This window comes from Columba livia (assembly GCF_036013475.1).
Source record: "Columba livia isolate bColLiv1 breed racing homer chromosome W unlocalized genomic scaffold, bColLiv1.pat.W.v2 SUPER_W_unloc_4, whole genome shotgun sequence".
Lineage (NCBI taxonomy): Eukaryota > Metazoa > Chordata > Aves > Columbiformes > Columbidae > Columba > Columba livia.
In genome coordinates this window covers 763,812-787,131 of record NW_027042999.1, presented here as the reverse complement: position 1 = coordinate 787,131, position 23,320 = coordinate 763,812, and positions in this window count along the sequence as shown.

Sequence of the window (23,320 nt, the reverse complement as noted above, 5' to 3'; positions counted from 1 at the left end):
AAGTGTGCTTAAATACAGTAAGGTATTACATATTCATAATGACCCCAGGAACGCCTATACATATTCATAACCTTTCCCTGCTTCTGATTAAAATGAGTCTCAGATAACCATTTTCATAGACCCTCCCCTGTTGCACCTGCGCAGTGCCACTTGGTGAATTTGAGGAGGGGTCTTTGGGGGTCTTTGGATGAAGGCTCCTTCAGCTTCATCACAGTGAACTTTTTACCTTTGGCTCATTATGTTAAATTGACTGGGACCCAAGCTGCCAAGTTGAATGAAACCAGACTGGCGCCCCCTTTTGCTGTAAATCTTCGTTATCTTGTCTCCTCAAGTTTACAGCTAGGTGCAGTAAAACTTCTTATCTTGGCATTCGATGGGGTTCTGTTCTTCTTAACATAAAGCTCTAAACTAAGCATTTATTGTGTGACTAAGCCTTAAAGTGTTAGCTCGTTAGTAGGCACCCATTATAAGTTTAGTTAACCCTTCAAATGTTAGTTCCCTCTGTCAATATAACTTCATAAGCAAGTTTCATAACTTTTTACATAGAACTTAACCACCTTTTTCCAGGTTCAGAGCCCGTGCCTCATTTGGTTATATCTGTAAATATTAAACATCTTAGCATGAATCACAACTGCATTTTTCACACTGTCCCTGCATATGACGACCCCACAGTTCACACCATGTGTCTGAGGGCCTTGCCCAGTCTCTTCTTGAACACTGTCAGGGTTGGGGCCATGACACCTCCCTGGGGAGCCTGTTCCAGTGCTCCACCACCCTCTGGGGGAAGAACATTTTCCTAATGTCCAACTTAAACCTCCCCTGGCACATCTTCCTGCCATTCCCTCGGGTTCTGTCATTGGTCACCAGAGAAGAGATCAGCGCCTGCCCCTCCTCTTCCCCTTGTGAGGAAGCTGTAGCCCCATAAGGTCTCCTCTCAGTCTCCTCCAGGCTGAACAAACCAAGTGACTTTAGCCACTCCTCATACAGCTTCCCCTCCAAACCCTTCACAACTTTGCAGCCCTCTTCTGGACAGTCTCTAGTGGCTTAATATCAAACTGTGGCTCCCAGTGGGGAGCTCTGGGCAAAGCAATACAGAATGTAACCTTCCTGTTGTGTTCCGCAGAAATGGCCAGAGGAACAAGGGCTGGAAAACTGGACTCTAAGTGGCCACCACGACTCATGCCCTTTCTGGTTGTTCTCCATTGGGTCCTGGAGGGTTGCAGGCCTGAGGCCACTGAGGAGAAGGGCTGGAACTGGCACCACCGAAAGCATTACCAGTCTGCTGGCACTGGTATTTTTGATATCATCCCATTCCTCTCCCAATATTCCTAAACCAACCGTTTTCTATAAATAAAGATTTAATTTTTAAAAATTGCTATCAGTACATCAAGTTGCCTGGAACCTCCCATTCCAAAAACCTTTTCTATTTCACCAATATAAAGGCTTAGATGCATCTTTTCAGAATGGCATCTTCATAATGGCATCTTGTCTAAAGCTGACTTTTACTTATCTACTAACTTTTTATGTGTTCAGTTGTAATAAATGTTATTTTTTAAAATTACACAACTAAAGAAAAATACTTTTTTTCATCCATTTTTAAGCATTCTTACTATTATGTGGTTGTGAAATTTCCACAGTGTCGAGGTTTTGATTGCGGGGTGACAATAAAACTCCCCCCACTTCCCCCTTCAGCCCCTCCCTCTCCCCCTTCCCACTGAGGCCTCAGTTCCCAGGGACAACTAGCAAGGTCCTCTCCTAATGTCAGCCATAAGGAAAAAGGGACGAGATCCTTGTGATCTCCCACTTTTATATGAAGTATTCACGTGAATGGGATGTTATACTCTGTTGGTCAGTTTCTGGTCACCTGTTTCTCGTTGCCCCCCTTGTGAGATGTACATCCATCCATCCTCATCCATGACCTCACATTCCATTGCTGTGTCTACCAAAACATGTATCTGGCTTTTCGGGAAAGCAGCTAATATGAAAGCTTTAGCTGACAGGCAAATTCACTAAAAGAGAAACTTGGTTTTTAACAAAATCAGGAGACACAGTTGACAAGTTTTGCATTAAGGCCTCACCCTGTTTTTAGCAGGTCTTACCCTTTTTCTGGTTCTGCATTAAGGACTTACTGTTTTTCAAGGTACGATTTTTCTGCCACCACTGCATGGGCCCCTGTGGTCAGTGGTTAAATCACATTTGCGAGAGTAACAAAGTGTTGATTTCAGCTAGCAGGATGAGAAAAGACGAGTGTGGTAATTCAAATCTTGATGAACTAGATCACACTCCTGCATTTGTCACTCTTCTCCCACTGGGATGAATGCAAGACAAATAATCTAAAAACCAGAACATCACTGAGGATCACCTAACTGCATGTTCTTTATTTTCTTGATATCGACCTGGGAGGAGATTTGCAGAAGCTCTCAGCACTTTCTCTTGCTATTCACTTTAATGGAAGATAGACTTTGAATATATAAAAGCATATATAAACTTTCTATGGCAAAAAAAAATATTATAAATGCCCTGAATAAATCAGATTCTGTGTATCTCAGATTGACTTGACAAAATTAGTGCGCATGTAGTAGTTTGAATCAAGTCCCTGTAATCTTTCCCATGGGCAAAAGAGGGATTCTACTACTACTACTTTTACTCCCCTGAATACCGGAAAAATAAATTCTGTGATACTTTCAACATGGTCAAATATTGGGATAGGTCAGAATAGTAGTAGGAAGTTTATTAGTAAACAAGTAATTCTGTACCTGTTCAGGGCAAAGTTTACATGATCTGTAATAAATAAAACTTGAGGTGCCATACTTAAAGAAGTGTAAAAAGAAGTATTGGATAATGAACTATGCAGTTCTTTCAACAAAGTGCTATTCCCATGGGAAAAAATGTATCATAAAGTCACTTGTGGGGAAAAAAAAAAAAAAAAAAAGCATGATAAAGTCTCTGTCGTTTTGACTCTAGAGTTTAGGGTCATCATGGCGTTTGTTATAGTGGTTTGTGATCGCCTTTCAGTGCTTTGGTAATTAAATATCAAAATACAGTGCACACACAGGATGAGATTAATTACTTTCTTTTGACATTCCCTAGCTTAGGAGTCACTCAGTTTACAACCATCTTCTAATTTCTTAATATGTAATTTTAAACTAGATATAGAAGTAGCCTCAGACATTTTGTATTTGAGGTAATCACTAACCTGGGAAAATAAGGGTGTGTTCCTGTTATTTCAGTTTCATCGGGAGACGATCAGTCTTTCAGCCAGTCTACCCAGTAGTTACTTTTGGCTGTTTGGAATTCCTGCAACACTTCACTAGACTGACAGGAGCCCTCAATTGCAAATAATTTCTTACACCACCCCTGCGAGAAAATGAGTGGCATTCAGCAGCTGCACATGAAAACTATCCTATAGCAGTAGTAACTGGTATATTTGATAGGGTATAACCAAAAATTTCAAACTCCATGACCTTAGGAATCACAAAGTCAATGAACGTTAGCTAATGCTTTTTCCCAGAGTATGCATTTATGCAGACTGCAAAGCAAGATAGTGCATCAAACTGTAAACAAGCAAAAGAAATGAAACAAGGAAAAACTATAATGTTAAAATGTTGATGTTAAGGAAACAGCAACTGTCATTTGTCTTGTGTGACCTGGGAATGGCCTGTCTTTTCTGAGTGCTGCTCTGTACTTATTTTGCATCTGCTGCTTGCCATCCCTTGCTTACTTGAGTTGTAAATTAACAGGGACTACCCATTTGTCTTGTCTTTATGTAGCACCTAGTGTAACAAAGTCACACAGAATCACAGAATGTTAGGGGTTGGAAGGGACCTTCTCTTATGTTCTACTCCTGTTAGCAATCAGGACACATAACCACGGGAGTAGTTATATGCGGTGCTTTATTTCAGCGCTGGGAAACCAGGGGTTAGCACCCAAAGCTGGCTTCGCTGGTCAGTTTAAGTTACACAGTATTTATGCAGTCCATTCACATACATATTCATATATTCATTAAGATACGTAACGGTTACTCAACATTGATTGCAACATCGATTGCAACATCTTGGAACTATTTTGATCATGTGCAGTGTCCTCTGGTCGTCTTTCAGGGGGTCTTCAGGATGAAGTAAGTAGTCTTCATCACTTTTGTCCCTTTCACCTTTGCGTACTGCACAGGTGTACTACTTCTATAGCTAGATAACTGCTGACTTGCTCAACCTCCGGAGATACTGAATGTACTTCTCCTCACTCTATGCGTATTTAGGCTAAGATAAAAGCTAGGTTGTTAAGATAAGAGTATACTCAAACACGATATGCTTGAACATCCTTTCAGGGACAGTTTACAAAACTGATTCATCCTTTCAGGAACATTTTGTAAAACTGGTTCTGTTACTAACATTTCCCCCCTTTGAAAATGCTTTTCTATTCTTAGACAATGCATTTTCACCTCAATCAATTTCTTCGATTATTGATTCATTTGCTATTATTGATTGGTAATTCCCTTCAGGTGTGATAGTTCCAGTCGTGCCTCTTCATAAGCTGTAGGGTTATCAAATATAGGATTAGCATAATTCCTACTCAGGATACTGAAAATGCGATTATTCCTAGCATTTGTTTGACTAATTATGCGCTTAATACCCACATACAACAAACAAAGAAGAACAATCACAATTGCAAGTACAACTACGCTTTCTATTAGTGAATGTACCCATCCTCCCAAATTTAAATCGAATTTATTCAACAGAGCTCCTATCCAGCTCTGTTCTGCATCTTGTCTTTCTTTTTGCAGCTCCACTTGTGTTTGGGTCAGCTCGGAAATGTCTTTCTCAACCTCTGAAGTTACGTCTGGAATATGGATGCAGCAGTGATCGATTCTGTCTTTCAAATATCCACAGACGCCATTTTCTTTCAATAACATTATGTCGAGTGCCATTCTATTCTGCAAGGTCATTTTAGTCGTAGCTTGTAATTGTATATTAAGATCCCGAAAACCTTTTTAGTTATTCTGGCCAATCGATCCATTTGCCCGATCAATTTATCAATCATTTCTCTATTCCTATAGGCTGAAATTGGTGCAAAGAAAGATTCTAGTGCCCAGCCAAATTTAACACTGCTTGATGGTTCATGCCACACATCATCCTCGTTTATTTCTCGTTTATGTCTGACCTGTAAAAGTTCTTGCCTATTTTTCAAAGGTGACCTTTTCCAAATGGGACATAGTGTTGACAACCCCAAAGTAATTTCTCTAATTGGTCTTCCCATTGGCAAATGTGTAGTCCAGGTCCCATCACTTCAGGCCCAAACTAAATGTCCCATACTGCCTATAACTCCTTTACAGTCAATTTTGTCTTTATCAATGCCAATTTTAAAGGCTGCCTGTGAGTCTAATTGTTTCCGACAAATGCAGCCTGTAATCACTGCTACTTTGACAATGGACAAAGGTATCTCTTTAATGTCTGTTTGACAAGTTATCACCCGTGAGCAATTCCACCATGGTACTGGCATTCCTTCTGTTACATCGGACCACCGTATGCACCATGGAATTGCTTCACTGTATTGGTATTGTTGTACAATACTTAATGTCCACATATTGTTCCATAATTCAGTTCTGTTTTTGTTATCCTGATCTTTGCATTCCCAGTAGGTCTGTTCAACCTTTTGATTCACTATTTTAGTGGTCCACTTGTCATAGAAGCACCATCCTACATCGTGGAATCGTCCTATTGTAATATACCTTGCTTTAGGTAATTTTAAACAATCTGCCCTGTGTCCTGGTGTTTTCCATTTTTGTCGTTCTCTTATCCTTTGTTCAGTTGGGACTTCTTCTATTCTAGTGTGGGATTCACATGCTATCTTACCAGTTCTGTTTATTTCTGGTAAGGTAGTAGCAATTATTCCCCACTGTACTGGGTCCTCAGCTGATTTTGGTATGGGAAGGCAGGCAGTGATGCTACTGATATTTTGTGTTTGCGCAAAGTCTCGGATTAATCCTATCATTAGGTTCTCTGCCTGATTTTGTACACTTTGTACTACCTGTGGTATCTGGGTACTTTCATTACTATCTACTGCTCTTCGTGGCCTAATTTGCAATTCCATTCGAATAGTCTCATTTTTGCATTTATAACTTTTCCATGCATCGGGCGAGCTTTCCCACTGTCTTATCAGGGGCCTTGTGGAATAGAGTGGCACTTTCCTCTCCAATTTTCAAAAGCACAAAAACTCGGGGTATAACCAAAACCAAAGCTTGGTAATGCAAACCAGGCATTATTGCGATGTAATCTTGAGCGTGGTTGGACCTAGGATATGTGATGACCACACTCTTGGAACCTTCTTCACACGGGTGTAATGTATCCAGGAGTCTACTCCGGCAACTTTAACTGCGGTAAACGTGGTCAAGAGTACTTGGTAGGGTCCGTCCCAACGTTCTCTCAAAGGCTCTTCGTTCCAGTTTTTCACATATACAGTGTCCCCAGGTTCTATATTATGTACTGGATTTTCAAGTGCCAGTGGTCGATTCCACAGTAATGCAGATCGGAGTCGATTCGGTGTCCTGCCAAGAGACAACACATAATTGTACAAGTCCTGATTACCCTTTATGTGGACCTCTGGATTTGGGTTTGGTGCTTCATAGGGTTTGCCATACAGAATTTCGTACGGACTTACTGACATTCCGCTCTTAGGTTTTATCCTGATACGCAACAATGCTATTGGTAAGGCCTGCGGCCATTGAATCTTGGCCTCCTGACAGACCTTACTAAGTTGTCTTTTTAAAGTTTGGTTCATTTTCTCTACCTGTCCACTGGACTGGGGCCTCCAGGGAGTATGCAGATCCCACTGAATCCCTAAACATCTGCTAACCTCCTTTACCAGTTGTGCCACAAAATGGGGCCCCCTATCGGATGATATTCCTATTGGTACCCCAAATCTAGGGATTATTTCTTTTAATAACCATTTCACAGTTTCTTTTGCTTGGTTGGTGCGACAAGGGAAGGCTTCTGGCCATCGAGAAAAGGTATCCACCACAACGAGTAGATATCTATATCCACGAGTTCTGGGGAGTTCCGCGTAATCTGTTTGCCAATAAGCCCCGGGTTGCATGCCTGTCTTAATTTTCCCCATTTCTATTTTTCTTTTTACTAGAGGATTATTTTTCAAGCAAATTTCACACTTAGCTGTAATAGACTTTGCCATTGTTAACATCTGGACCGAGATAATTTGTTTTCTTAGATAAGTTACCAATGCTACTGCACCCCAGTGACACTTTTGGTGTTCCGTCTGAAGTATTCCTCTCATAATAGTGGTTGGCACCACAACTTGTCCATTGGTGGTTACATACCACCCAGAATTATTCTTGCTGGCTCTTACTAGACTTGCCAGTTTTTCATCTTCTATGGAATACTTAGGTGGCTCTGAAGGTAATAAATCAATTGCTCTTACCTTCTGGGAGACAAGACCCACCATTGTTCTCACTTGCCATGCCACCGACTAAGCTGTTTGATCAGCAAGCCGATTTCCCCCAATAATTTTCGATGTTCCACTTTGATGAGCTTTACAGTGCATTATAGCAACTTGCGATGGTTTCTGAATGGCATTAGTCAAGTTCAGTATTTCCTTCTGGTATTTAATGTTTGTTCCTTGTGAAGAGAGCAGTCCCCGCTCTTTCCAAAGGGCTCCATGCACATGAACAACTCCGAAAGCATATTTTGAGTCAGTCCATATGTTAACTTTCTTGTTCTCACTGAGTTCCAATGCCCTGGTTAAGGCGATTAATTCTGCTTTTTGTGCTGAGGTGTTTGGTGGTAAGGGTTTGGCCTCAATTACTGTCTTGACAGTAGTGATCGCATATCCTGCATACCGTACTCCACTTTCCACAAAGCTACTGCCATCAGTAAAGAGTTCCCAGTCAGTTTCTGCCAGCGGGGTGTCTCTCAAATCAGGACGACTTGCATGGGTGTATTCGATGACTTCCACACAATCATGTTCCAGATCTCCTTCTTCAGTACCTGCACCCGAAAACTCAGCAGGATTCATTAGGTTAGTAGTTTTTAGAACAACATCATCTTGTTCTGTCAGAATTACCTGGTATTTCATCATTCTGCTTGGGGAAAGCCAATGGCCCCCCTTTTGTTCCAATACTGTTGTCACCATATGGGATACAAACACTTCTATCCTTTTTCCCACAGTTAATTTTCGGACCTCCTGGATCAGCATTACTGTAGCAGCTACCGCCCGTAAGCATGCCGGCCACCCAGCACTTACCGGACCTAGCTGTTTGGAAAAATAGCCAACAGGTCTTTTCCAGGATCCTAGTCGTTGGGTTAATACTCCCAAGGCAAGTCTTGGTCGCTCGTGTACAAACAACTGGAAGTCTTTGCTCAAGTCCGGCAGGCCCAAAGCAGGTGCCTGCATCAAAGACTGTTTTAGCTTTTGGAAGGGCTCACGTTGTGGCTTTCCCCACTTGAACGTTTTATTCCCTTGTGCTTCATACAAAGGTTTGGCGATCAACCCATAGTCCATAATCCAGAGTCTGCACCATCCTGTCATTCCTAAAGAAAGATCTCAACTCATGTAAGCTTTGTGGTTCTGGAATAGCACAAATAGCATGTATCCTGTTCAGGCTTAGCCTTCGCTGTCCTCGAGAGAGCTCGCATCCTAAATAGATCACAGTCTCGGATGCAATCTGAGCTTTATTTTTCGATACTTTGTACCCGTTCATTCCCAATTGGTTCAATATTTCAATTGTTACCTGGATGCAGAGTTCTCGTGTCTCAGTCGCAATCAGAATATCATCTACATATTGTAGCAACAAATACCGTTGTCGAGGGATCATGATATGACCTTTTGTAGTCCATTCCTCGAGTTCCTTGGCTAGTTGATTTCCAAAGATGGTTGGGCTATTCTTGAACCCTTGTGGAAAGGTGTGTCCAGGTTAATTGAGTTTTCCTCCCATTGTGTGGATTTTCCCATTCAAAGGCAAATAGGTTTTTGCTTTCATGGTCAAGGGGTATGCAGAAGAAGGCATCTTTTAAATCAAGTACAGTAAACCATTTATATTTCTCTTTCACAGATGTTAACAAGGTATATGGATTTGCAACTACTGGATAAATGTCCTTAGTGATCTGGTTTACAGCCCGCAAATCTTGGACTAGTCGATAACTACCATCAGGTTTCTTTACTGGAAAAATTGGAGTATTATATTCTGATTCACATTCCTCTAGAATACCATATTTCAAGAATTTTTCAATTAGAGATACTATTCCTAACCTAGCTTCTAGTTTCAGTGGGTACTGCCTCAACTGTACTGGCTTGGCATCTTCCTTCAGTTCCACTTTTACGGGCTGGGCTGTTTTTGATTTCCCAGGTATGTCAGTCTCCCATACCATAGGAATCACAGCCTCCTCCACTGCTTGCGGTATTTTCACTACCAGGTTTTCTTTTAATAACAGAATTTGTCCTACCTTAGATTCTGGAATTTTCATTACCAGGTTTCCATCCTGAAATGTTATTACGGCATCCAATTTGGTCAATAAATCCCGTCCTAAAAGGGAAACTGGACAGTCTGGAACATATAAGAACTCGTGGGTTAATTCTTTTCCTCCAAAACACAAATCTAAGGGTTGTAGGAATGGCCGTACTTCTTCCTTCCCTTTGGCACCAACAATCGTTGTCGTTTTATGACCTACTGTTCCCTGTAAGGAATTTAGCACAGAATAGGTAGCCCCTGTGTCCACTAAAAATCTCACATCCTGGTCCCCCACTTGTACCGTCACCAAGGGCTCCTTATTCTGGGTATCCATTTTCGTGCTTTCATATAGTCAGCTGTCATTACTATACTCCCCCAGCACCATAGTTTGTACTGCATTTCCTACTGCATTTGGTACCCGACTCATGGAACCGGGACGGTTCGGGCATTCGTTTTTCCAGTGTCCTTGCTGCTTACAGTAAGCACATTGATTTGAACCAAGCTTTACAACAGGTCCCAAAGGAATTCCCTGAACATTCCGAAACCCACGCCCTCGACCGTTTCTAATTCCTCTACCACAGACTCCTGTTCCTACTCCCCCGCCTTGTCCTTGGACCAGGGCCAACAGGTCTTGCTGATAACGCCTTGACTGTTCCTTTTCTCTATTATTATAAATTTCCAGGCTGTTTCTAACATAACATCCAGATCTCGTAATTGTGCCCCCTCCAGTTTCTGTAATTTCTTTCAAATATCATCTTGAGACTGTCCTAAGAAGATGAAAGCTAACTGAGCCCTTGCTTGTTCTGTTTCAGTATCTAAATCTGTATATCTCTTTGCAGTTTCCTTTAATCTTTCTAAAAAGGCTGAAGGGGATTCGTTCTTTTCCTGCTTAACACTATACAGTTTTGACCAATTCATTTGTTTCGGTATAGCAGTCTGAACGCCGATTAATAACCAGTCCTGATACCTCCGGAGGCGACATAAACCGCCTCCAGTATTATAATCCCATCGGGGATCCTCCTTTGGAAAATTTTCATCAACATTACCGCCCACTGTCCCATTCCGAATATCCTCCCTTACTTTATCTCTTGCTACCCGTACAACCATATCTTTTTCTGTAGAGTCCATTAATGCGTCAAGAATCACTTGCAAATCATCCCAATCAGGATTCTGAGTTTTAATTATCATTTTAATTACCCTTGCAACCTTGTCCGGGTTTTCTCGGTAAGGACCAGCTGATTGTTTCCAGATCTTTAAATCTCCTGGCGAGAACGGAACTTTTACATAAATTGGTTCTCCCCCCCATCCTACCGCCTGTCTTAGGGGTGCTATTACCTTTGATGGTCCACCCCCCTTTTGGGTTTCCTTTTGTCTGTTCCTAGTCCTGTGGGATATTGGTGGTGTTGTTACTCCTTTTACACCGCTTGCTGCCCCCTCATCACCACTGGAATCGGTATCACTTTCAGTAAAACGCACGGGTGCCGAGGGTTTAAGGGGTTTAGGTGCAGAGGGTTCTGTTTCTGAAGGTGCAACATCAAGACACGGCAGATCCAATTCTAAAGCGTTACTGCTACTGTTTTCTATAGCCATACACATCATTCATTTCTTTTCTGCCGTACATCCCATACATTTATCATTAGTACCACTCCTCCGGACTAACATTAACCTACAATCCTTCCTCCAGTCCTGTTTTTGTTCAAGATAGAAAAAGAGATCCACGTATTGTACCTCATCCCATCTACCTTCCTTCTGACAAAACCTCATCAATTCAACAATAGTTCCATGGTCTAAAGTGCCCTCCGGTGGCCACTGTACTTCATTAGGCAGGTCATATTCCGGCCACCGGCGAGTACAATATTCAGTTAATTTCTTTTTACTCATTGATTGTTCAAATCCACCCTCCTTCCAATGTTTCAACAGGCAATCTAATGGTGACATCTTTGTATCGCACATATCAACACAGAAGGATACAGATAACTAACACAGAAAGATAACACAGGTAACTTTACCAGAACAACAGTAAACACGGATCAAATCACTGGTTTCAACAGTAAATACAGATTAAATCACCAGAACTACAGACCAGGTGCTGAGCAGCACAAATAACCAGACCAGGTGCACACAAATTACCAAACCAGACCAGGTGCTGAGCCTGCGGCACAAATAACCAGACCAGACCAGATGCCGAGACCGCAGAGGTTTCCCTCTGTCTGACGGACAGCTGTCTAGGCAATACCCCGGGAGCTCCCTGCCCAACCGAGCGTGGCTTTCGCCGCGTCTGACCGGCAGGCTACCAGATGCCTGACCAGCAGGCTACCAGACCAAAACCAGACCAGGTGGGTACCCAATAATCCAGATAAAGCACCTTCTTACCAGTCAGAGGTCCGTCGTGAGCAGCAGAGGGTCGGTCGCGTCCGATGCACTCCCCAAGAATACCTCGGTGCTAGCCGGAGCAGGATCAAGACACGATCCGCCTCAGCAGCCCACGAAGTCCCATCTGGGTCGCCAAAATGTTAGCAATCAGGACACATAACCACAGGCGTAGTTATATGCAGTGCTTTATTTCAGTGCTGGGAAACCAGGGGTTCGCACCCAAAGCTGGCTTCGCTGGTCAGTTTAAGTTACACAGTATTTATGCAGTCCATTCACATACATATTCATATATTCATAAAGATACGTAACGGTTACTCAACATTGATTGCAACATCGATTGCAACATCTTGGAACTATTTTGATCATGTGCAGTGTCCTCTGGTCGTCTTTCAGGGGGTCTTCAGGATGAAGTAAGTAGTCTTCATCACTTTTGTCCCTTTCACCTTTGCGTACTACACAGGCGTACTACTTCTATAGCTAGATAACTGCTGACTTGCTCAACCTCCGGAGATACTGCATGTACTTCTCCTCACTCTATGCGTATTTAGGCTAAGATAAAAGCTAGGTTGTTAAGATAAGAGTATACTCAAACACGATATGCTTGAACATCCTTTCAGGGACAGTTTACAAAACTGATTCATCCTTTCAGGAACATTTTGTAAAACTGGTTCTGTTACTAACACTCCCATAAAGATACTCAATAAATCGTTAAAACTACTTCTGGAGTCACGAGTAAACTGAGTACTGGGAGGAGTGGTTTGCAGTCCTCATGTGAGTGGGGGTGGCTGGGTTGTAAAGCTGTAACTGCGCAGTCTGCAGCATGAGGAAATGTGGGTTTTGGACGGTACCAGCAGAGAGATGAAGATGTCCTGGTCCCACCATCAGTGCACAGCCAGACTTCTGAGGCTTTGCTTTTAAATCGGTTCTCACTCTTGCTCTGCCACTGGGAAAGGCCATACTGACATCAGCAGGAAATTTCTTAGGGTGTGAAGACAGCCAGCATCCTTTTAATTTTATGATTAAGTAAACGATGAACATTATGCCACTTTTTGGCTATAAAAGATGATATTGTTAATTAATATGATGCAGAAACACAGGCATTTCAAGAAGAAAACTCCTTTGGTGCCTGTGTAATGCTAGAAGCTTGTCCTCTGTTCTGTCCAAGCTCCGCATTTTCTGCAATTCTGTTGAGTAGGTCTGCACAGAAGTGATTGACAGAAGATTTAACCTCAACTTCTCTTGGATTAATTTGGCTTACAGAAGAATAATTTGTGTGACTGAGTTCTGTGTGCCATTGCTTACCCCATGGTATGCTGCCATATGTACTTGTTTTATTTATGGTCTTTATTCATATCTGCAGAGGGCTGTGCCCACTCTAGCTCATCAGATGGTCCAGCCCCAAGCTGCATTTTATCCCATTAATCATTTAATCACTTTTTTAAAAAACATCTGCACTAAGGGATCATTTTTACTACTCTACTCTGTACTCTTTACAGTCAATATCTTTGAGTATGTAGGCATCTGGAATAGTAAATAATCTCTATATTTCCAAACATAGGGTGCAGGCCTACTGGAAGGGAATCGGAGCAGGCTCTAAGGCTGCCCTTCCTGGGCTGCTCATTCTTTGAAGGTTGTTTACTGAACTCAGTTGTTCAAGAGCATGTTTAATTTTGTGAAGAAGTAATTTAATCAGTTCCAGTCTAATCAGTCCTCTGCCCGAATGGGACTTTGCTGTTTAGTTTCCTGGTGTACTGGGTGTGGCTGGGATGGAGCTAACTTTCTTCATAGCAGCCGTGTGGTGCTGTGTTTTGGGTTTGAGGTTAAAACAGTGTTGGCAAGATATTAATTATGTGACTATTGCTGAACAGTGCTTGCAAACATGAGGCTTTCTCTTTTTCCCCACTCTGCTCTCTCCCCCTCTACCCCCCCACACACCCCCACCTCCGCAGTGAGTATGAGTAGGCTGGGGCTGTTCAAGAAGTTGGGAGGGGACACAGCAGGACAGCTGATCCAAATTGACCAAAAGGATATTCCATGCCATATAATGTCATGCTCAGCAGTAAAAACTTAGGCAGAAGAAGAAGAAGAGGTGTTTTTTCTTCCTTCCATGTTGACCATTGCTCAGCAAGCTCTGCTTATAGGAGGTAGGGAGTCATTGCCTTTGCAGTGTTCTTGTAGAGTTTGTTGTTGTTGTTCCCCTTTTTCCTTCACTTTCTCAGCTGTCTTTATCTTGACTCACAAGTTTTCTTGCATTTGTTCTTCCTGTTCTGTCCCCTGTCCCACGGGGGTGTGTATACTATATCCAGTATACTATTTAACTGCCAATGTTCAACTATTTCCTCTAAGCATTAGCAGTTCTCTTAAAGAGTGAGCTGTGTTTTAAATCTGAAGTGTTTTGAAATCCTCCAGGATAGAAGCAGTTTGTAATTTAAATAAAAAGATAAGGAAACATGCAAACTCTTCCCATATTGTCCAGAACCATTAAAGTTGTGTGCCAAAGGTATGCTGCCAGTGTAAAAAATCCCCACATATTTCTATTTGGTACCAAAAGAATTTTGTTTGGGGAGATAATTACAAAATGGGAACCGGTTCCACTGCTAAAATTCCACCTTGCTCCCCCTTAGGATGCATCCTTACACATTAAAGTAATTGCTTATATTGTTATCTAGTAATTTTGAGACCAGAGAAGAACTTAAATAGTTAAACTCTGCTTTGCATTTAAAAAGATAAAAAAACAAAACACAAAAAAAAACCCAAAAAAAACCCAAAAACCAAACAAACAAACGAAAAAACAACCACCAACCAACCAAACACCTAAATGCTCTGATGAATGTGAACTTGGTATTGTATGAGGTTGTATTTAAAAACTGCTAGAATATGAACTGATTTGGATTTAGGAAAATGGAATAATGGATTGATGCTTAATATACTGGTTTTTGACATCTGTGAATTGTAAAAGGTAAATGGAGCTGAGGAGTGTGGCAGCTCTTGAGCTGGTTGGAATTGTGTATGAAGTGTGTTATGGTTGGAGTGAAATGGGAGAACAAAAAAGCAACATATCCCAGGCCTGTGCCTGAACATGGATTTTGGGCCTGTGTGAAGCTGCAAGATAAACTCAGCTCATTGCAATCGAGGAATTTGCCAGAGCCTCCCACTTCGTACCAGCGACTACGCCAGCTGCGTGGCCTTGGTTATATCTGAACTGCAGCAAGAAGAGAAAGAAGAAAACAAATATGGAAAAACCTGTTTACCCGCTGCTAAGTGGAGAAAGGGGGGCTTTACTTTCCCCGCTCTGTCTCTTTTCTTTTTTTTTTTCCTGGAGCATTGTCATCCATCCTTGTTGTGGCACCGTGTTGCTTCTCGACTTTGAATCAGGGGTTGTTGGTGTTGTTTCTTTTTGCTTCTGTCTTTTTTCCTAGGTTTTGACACATCTGGAGAGAGAGCTCATCATTTTACCTCCTTGCTGAGGTCGGTCTTTTCACACTGGTCAGCTTTTGGGGGTCAGAGTGCTCAGTGATTCTCTGGGTCAGACTGGTACTGATTTGGGTGTGGAGTGGAGCCAGGTTGGTTTGATGTGGAGTTCGAACTGATCTGTTTTAATGCTGGGCTGGAGATCCTGCCATCTCAGATGGGGGCAAGAGGGAGGTTTTATTCCCCCCTCCCCAGCGATGTTACTGCTAGGCAACTGTCATACTGCATGAAGGAGAATGAGGATTGAATTTTAAAGGCATTGCCAGTGGATCCATAGTTCTAATGAAGCTGGAAAATTAAACCAAAATTTTTTTTTTAATAGACTTATTCTGTGGTAACTAGTTGTAAGAGACTTCTCAGTAAATTCACCATAGTAGTTTTTGAGGCCATGGGAGAGAATGAAAGAAAGGCTGTTTTTTGGGACCAATGGAATGCCAAATTTGGAACAAAGTTTTGATACATGAATTCCTGTAGTTGCCAGAAAGTCCTATACCTCTCTTGGGTCAAGGTTTGTTAAGTAAATTGTAAGCTCAAATAATGCTTTCTGAGAATTCTGTTTAGTTGCATGGCCTACCATAAGCTGCTTGGATGGTGCAGATCTACTTGCTGCAAGTGAGAAATCCCCAAGGAAATTTCGAATGCTGTATTTCCACTAGTATTAACAGCCAATGTTTCGATAAAGCAAATACTACACTGATAGAACTGAAACAGAACTACGATCCGGTAAGGGAAAACAATATCCAATATATATATGACAGCCAAAATGGTGTTAGAAACTTTGAGGAAGAAATTTATGGCAACCATAATAGCTAACTGTATTCGATTGGACTTGCAGATTTGTCTGTTTATAGCTACAACATAGAAACAACCTGTGGCTATTGTGGGACAGTATGATGAGATTGCTAACAGACTGATATACCGATTGTTATTCTGATCAAGAAATGCAGGGAATTAATTTAAGTCTTAATAGGCTGTGGTCCTTTTGTCATACATGTACCATTTGTGAAATTTAATTTTGATTTTTTTATTTGCAATCTACATCCTTGTAAATTACACTAGCTGATTTTTTTTAACAGTACGGCTTTAGCATGGCTAACTGTAAATTGATGCAGAACCTGCAAGTCTTTAACATCAGGTCACAGACCATACTTGTAGTGGGTCTGATCCTACATACTTGCACAGTTTTTGTTGATGGTTCTGGGAAGTCTCATAAAGCTGTAGTGGTCTGGCATGAAGATAACAATTGGCATCATTCTGTAAAAATTATTGAAGGGTCAACCCAATTAGCAGAACTTGGCGCAGCTTTACATTACTTAGAGCTTTTTAAGGAGGAACCTCTCAAATTGATTTGTGATTCTGAGTACATAGTCAAGGTCCAACACACACATCTGATTCTGAACTGTTTTGGATTTTTTTTTAAACAAAAAGGGGGGAGAAGTAGGGAAAACACCACAAACCCAATTGTCAAAAGCATTGTATGTAATGAATCACTTATATCTAAGTGGTGCAGCCTAAATTTGCCCTGTGATGAAACACTTTGCAAGTATGGCCCAAAACCATGCTAAATCAGAAAGAACCTACATTAGTTATGGTCAAATCACTAGTTAATGGTAAATGGAAAAGGCCACATCAATTGATAACCTGGGGAAAAGGTTATGTTTGTGTCATTACAGGCCAAGGATCGAAGTGGATTCCTGCGAAATGGGTTAAGCCATGGCTGAATAAAGACAACACAGACTTGACGGATGCAGACGGGCAGGAGGGAGCTTAGTTGTGAGGACTGTTTCAGATGTAAACCATGGATCCTAATTCAGTGTTATAGATGCTCACAGACCTGGTGGTCCAGAAGCCTATTAGCAAGCAGGTAGTGTACTTTCTGTGGAGAATGGCAATTTGAACAAACAGCGGGAGAGCCAAAAGGGTGATATTACACTTAGATAGTCAATGCAAAAATGAGGTAAAATTATGAGACATTCCTACCATAGTATCTACTGCACTCCTCCTCCCTAGTCTAGCAGCTGGTAAAGCTTTAGGAGACATATCTAAGTTAAGCTATTGGTCTTTTAAACAGGCTAATCTATCTTCTGAGATACTAACTCAATTAATAGTAGATGTTGATGGTATTAAACATGTTACACTTCAAAATCGTGTTGCTAGAGATTTTTGTTGTTATCATAAGGACATGGTTGTGATGAATTTAAGAGCAAGATGTTGTATTAAGTTGTTTAATCATTCTGGATCTATTCATAGTACTTTAGACAAACTAATCCAGCACATTAATAAGATTGTCATAGTAGAATTAGGGTTTGACAAATGGTGGGTAGTTGTTTGATCTTATTATGTAAGGCTTAGCTACATTATATGTAACTGTAATCATTGTTGTTAATCATATGTTGTATGCTGCAGTGTATTTCAAAGATGATTCTGCGCATTGTAAACAAGGCCTGGCTGGTTCAGAAACAAAAAGGGGAAATAGTGGGAGATTTGAGCAATTTTCTTGAGGTTGTTGTGTGGATGGTTTTCTATTAGATGGAGATTTATTTCTGAACTAGCCAAAGGAATCTGAAGGCCAGCTCCAAGGCTGAAGAACAGCACCTGCTGTGGGAGTGAGGCCTCAGGGCCTCAAAAAGATGTAAATCAACAGACCTATTAGCAGTGAGACTCGGGCGCGTGGACAGCTCGTGAACATGGACAATATTCAATCAGCTAATGCATGCTTGGAGCGTGGACGCGTGATCAGGAAATAACTGCATATATAAGGAGGCTTGTTTCTGTAATAGATGGCTTCGCTTGAATTCATATTGAATCATGTGGAGTTCATGAGTTTTTGCCCTCGCAAGCCTCGACGTGGTTGACGTGGCAGCCCAAAGGGTCGGGGCCAAACGGGGGAGCGGCCAAGGTAAATAAGCGGGAGATGGGATTGGCTGCGAGCAAGCTGCGCTTTCGTTGCTATTCGAGGAGGGTTCGTGGGTCGGAGCGCGGGGAGGAGCAGCCAATGGACGGCGCGGTGGGGTGGAAAGCAGCCAGTCAGAGCGCACCGGCTCCTTCCAGTGTCAACAGCTGCATCCTGCGTGTCCGTGGGGTCTCGGAGGTACCGGGGATGGGCGGGGAGGCTGCGGAGCCTCCGACGGCCCCTGGGGAAGGAGCAGGCTCAGGCAGGGGTGAGCTATGGTGCTGATGGCTGCTGCTGCTTCTCTCCCTCTCCCAGAGGCCAGGCTGAGGATGTGGCCGTTCGCTCCCACCCCGGGGATGCCGTCGGCTGCACCTGCCTCAGGTGCAGAGAAACAGAGAAAAGGGAAACCATCTAGATGGAGGCAACAAAGGAAAGCCGAGGCATTATTGACGTTTGCTAGACAGAGACGGATTCGCTGCGCTGACATTTCTCAGTTACACGAGAAGAAAGCTGAGCGGTAGATCGTCCGGAGACATGTTCTCGAAGAGGGCACTTTGCGAATGAACAGCAGTGTGCGCGGCTTTCAGGAGCGTGCCGGAAAGGTGCCCAAACCAGCACAGCCTGTCTTCAAAAGCTAGTGCCTATGTGACTGCACTGATGCACGTTCCTGTGTCTGCGAGTGTATAGACGACTGTTACGTGTTCACACAAAGGCAAATGGTCCGGTTCTTCTTCTGTGCGTGCACACGCGACTACGTTCTCGCTTCCCAACAGAGGTAGGTCTGTGCATGCAAAACTCCATGGTAAAACGCGTCTGCATATGTTTTGGTAAACAGGCGAGTGTGCGCGTTCTGGCAGCGGCATCTACGCCGACGTCTCCACAGCTCCAGTTCTGAAAGCCCCGCACCCCAGGACTTGAATGTATAAAGAACCAATTGCACCGGTGTGCGCAATCACATATTCAGAGGGATGTCTTTAATCTCACAGAAGCACGAACGTATTTGCGTTCAAGCGTATATCAGAAACAATGTTTGAACAGAGGAGCTGCTGGTATTTTCGCTGTTCGGCATGCTTCCTTGTAGCTCTCTTGAAGATCGTAGGCTTATGGGCTTGCTTTGCACGACTAGCTATAGGGAGAGAAAGAGAGAGCATCGGAAAACTTGCCTTTTGCCTTCTTCAGCACTGGAACCTAGTTGCTACGCCTTCTGTTTGTCCACGTGCACACAGACTATTCCTCGCCGAAAACCACGCAGAAACCTATCCACAAGCACCCAGGTATGTGCAGCCACCACCACGGGCACGCACACGCAGCTAGAGAAAAGCACCCACCTTTTCACACACTGATGCATAAGCAAATGCGTGGCCGCCAACGTGCACACATCCGCAAGCACGCCCACTCCCATCTATGGCCAGAAAGACGTAGGGGAAACGTGCTGACATGCCTGAGGGTAAACACATCCGTTGATGTAACGCGCACTGCACAAACGTATACACGGCTGCACGAGAATACACATATGGAGGGTACCTGCAGATATGTGCTTGTTCTTGGACGACCCTCTGCGTGAAATCATTTGTGCCTAACAACGTTTGTCTGTCCACATGCGTGTGCCTTGATGCTGGCTCCATTCATGCTTAAGCTGGCGTGAGTGAGTGCACAGCTGCGCTGTTTTTTGGCGAGGTTCTGCGTGTTGCACACTGTTGCCCAGTCCGGCATATCTCATGCGGACCGATGCAAGGGAGCTCTGCTAGTAAGGGAACAAAGACAGTCGCATGTAGTACTGAACGCTGCTCCGTGGTGCCGCTCTCCTACGGTAAATGCTTCACAGTCGCCCGAGGAAAGACGCTTGGCAATCGATCTCCAAGAGAAACGAAACAGAGCATGCCATAACGCTAAAGAAGAGCACGGCATCTCTTCACAAGCTTATTCCCGATCCTTAGCTGAGGGCAAACACTTGTGTGCTTGTGGGAGAGCATGTGTCTTTCCTGTAAGCATTTGGGAGTTTTGCGCAGGTCCATGTGGTGGGTTCGATAATCAACGTCTAGGATACCTGCAGACCGGTCCCTGTTTGTGTGGAGACAGTGTGCCTGAAAGTCTGTGTTCGTTAGCGCCTGCTGTATTTATGCGTTCCTCCACACGCGTGTGAGTCCATGTCTTTCTCTCCACGAGCATGTGGGTTGATTTCGTCACACAAGTGCGTCTGCGCTAGTATTGAGCTCAGCGGAGTGTGTCTGTTGACACTTGGTGTGCGTTGGCTGTGCCTGTGTGTAACACAGCACAGTCATGACTGCTCAAGCGAACAGTGAAAAGGGAAACCATCTAGGTGGAGGCAACAAAGGAAAGGCGAGGCATTATTGACGTTTGCTAGACAGAGACGGATTCACTGCGCTGACATTTCTCAGTTACATGAGAAGAAAGCTGAGCGGTAGATCGACCGGAGACATGTTCCCGAAGAGGGCACTTTGCGAATGAACAGCAGTGTGCGCGGCTTTCAGGAGCGTGCCGGAAAGGTGCCCAAACCAGCACAGCCTGTCTTCAAAAGCTAGTGCCTATGTGACTGCACTGATGCACGTTCCCGTGTCTGCGAGTGTATAGACGGCTGTTACGTGTTCACACAAAGGCAAATGGTCCGGTTCTTCTTCTGTGCGTGCACACGCGACTACGTTCTCGCTTCCCGACAGAGGTAGGTCTGTGCATGCAAAACTCCGTGGTAAAACGCGTCTGCATATGTTTTGGTAAACAGGCGAGTGTGCGCGTTCAGGCAGCGGCATCTACGCCGACGTCTCCACAGCTCCAGTTCTGAAAGCCCCGCACCCCAGGACTTGAATCTATAAACAACCAATTGCACCGGTGTGCGCAATCACATATTCAGAGGGACGTCTTTAATCTCACAGAAGCACGAACGTATTTGCCTTCAAGCATATATTGCAATAAATTTTGACTTGAACTTAACTTGATGGATTTCAACGCAATAAGGAAAGACAGCGCAGGGCGGCTGAGGAGTCCCCGCTGCTCCAGTGGCGCGCGCGGGAAAAACTTCTTCCCGAATTTTTATAAGGCCGGGTTCTTTGCTCAGGGTGCCATGTCACTCGTTCTTTCTGCGCATGTATCCTCTGTTGCCAGGCAGTTAATCTCCTATCTTCTCACCTGCCCCCCCACCTTTAGAGGATCGAACATTTAAGGCAATTGCATAACAAAGGGCAGGGGCTTCCCGTGTTGCACAATAACCCCTGAGCGTTCCCTTTTAAGAAGCTTTAATGAACAAACATCTCTAACTCTTAGAATTGTTTATTACAACTCCCACCTTTTCTTTTTCTACTTATTTTGTTCATTAAAGCGTTGTAATTCTTGACTACTTAATACAAATAACTCAGTATCATCTTGATTGGGTAACTGCTCATACTTTCCTTTAACTAATAATAAATGTGCTGCTTCTAGCCTGCTTCTCACAATATCTATTACTTTATTAAAAATACATGGTCCAAACATCAACACTAGCATTAAGAGAATCAATGGCCCTGCTATAGTAGAGAGGAGGGTTGTAAGCCAAGGTGATTGTCTAAACCAGGTTTTGTACCAACTCTGCCGAGATTCATATTCCCTTTTACGTTTTTCTATATTTTCTCGTAGCTTATTCATGGTGTTTCTTACTAGACCTGTGTGGTCTGCATATACACAGCATTCCTCCTTTAAAGCTGTGCAAAGGCCTCCTTCTTTGAAGAACAATAGATATAATCCTCGCCGGTTTTACAAGACCACTTCTGACAAGGATCTGACTGATTTTTCTAGTGCAGTAATAGATTGCTCTATTCTTAGCAGATCCTCATCGACAGCTACTCTCAATGCTGCGAATTCTTGGTTTTGGTTGACTATTGAGGCAATTCCTCTTCCTGGACTTGCTACACTGAGGGCCATTATCATACCTAAGGTCAGAGCAGTGATCTGTTCCCTTTTCGTTAATCGGTGTGTAAAGACAGTTTCTATCTGATATTCATATTCTTTCGGGTGATAAGTAATTTTAGGGATTACGACCACTTGTATACAAAATTCCTTCATGGTTTTTAGGTAATTCATAGAAACACAAGGTGTAAGTCCGGTTTTTTAACATATCCACTTAGAATTATTGGCGGGTATTACCCAATCACCAGGCCTATTAGCTTTAAGGGTGCCATTTATACATAGATACCGTTTTCCAGGGGGTATTTGACCTATACATATTCCTTGCCCCTGGACTTGTTGCAACGATATTCCTTGAGTATTTTTTTCCCACCTACAAGACCCAGGATTTGATCCATTAGCGAGCTTTGGCATATTTCTTAGTCCAATAGCTTCGAAATATGGTGGTTTGGTGTTTAAGCATAACCAGCATTCTGCTGTTAAATTTGGGTGTGTTTTGTTAATCACCTGATAGCTCGCATTTATTAGAGTCCAAAGTGGGTTTACTTCTTCCGGTTGTGTAAATGCATCTATATCAGAGCTATCTGTCATTGTTATATTAAGTATCTTAGAAGTTTTATTTATCTCTAATTTCCCCGTTATTATCCCATTAGGGCCTATTGATTGGGATTTCCCTTCTGGGGCAGGTTCTTTTTGTATCTTTATAAGTGTCCCTTGATCAGTCCTAGTCTCCCAGATCCTTACACCCCAAGTTTTGCCAATTGACCACCCCTGGTCTTGCGGTTGCAAGACTGTAATTTCTAATGTTTTGCAATTCCCTGGGTCAGAACTACCATAAAACGATGGGAGAGTTTGTCGACAATCTCTAGGCCACCAGTTGACTTGGAGGTATTTATCCGGATTGGCAATGCTCCACGCTGTGGCTATTGTCTCACAACCCCAATAAGCACAATAATATTGATTAGGATAGTTGCAATATCCCTTTGCTGGATTGGAGCTAGGGCACCAATAAGTTGATACTGCACTTCCCCTTTTATGTGGAGGTTTGCAGTGATCAAAACTCCAGTCTTCCCCAGAACCTAAATGTCCTAATAAATCACAAATGGTTACGTTAAATGAGGATGCACCTACGGTTACATTTTCTTCAATCACACGACTTTCCTCTGCTTGAATTAAAGTCCACTTATACGGTCTATGTGCTGTTTCTCCATAGCTCAGCAATAATAGCAACAATA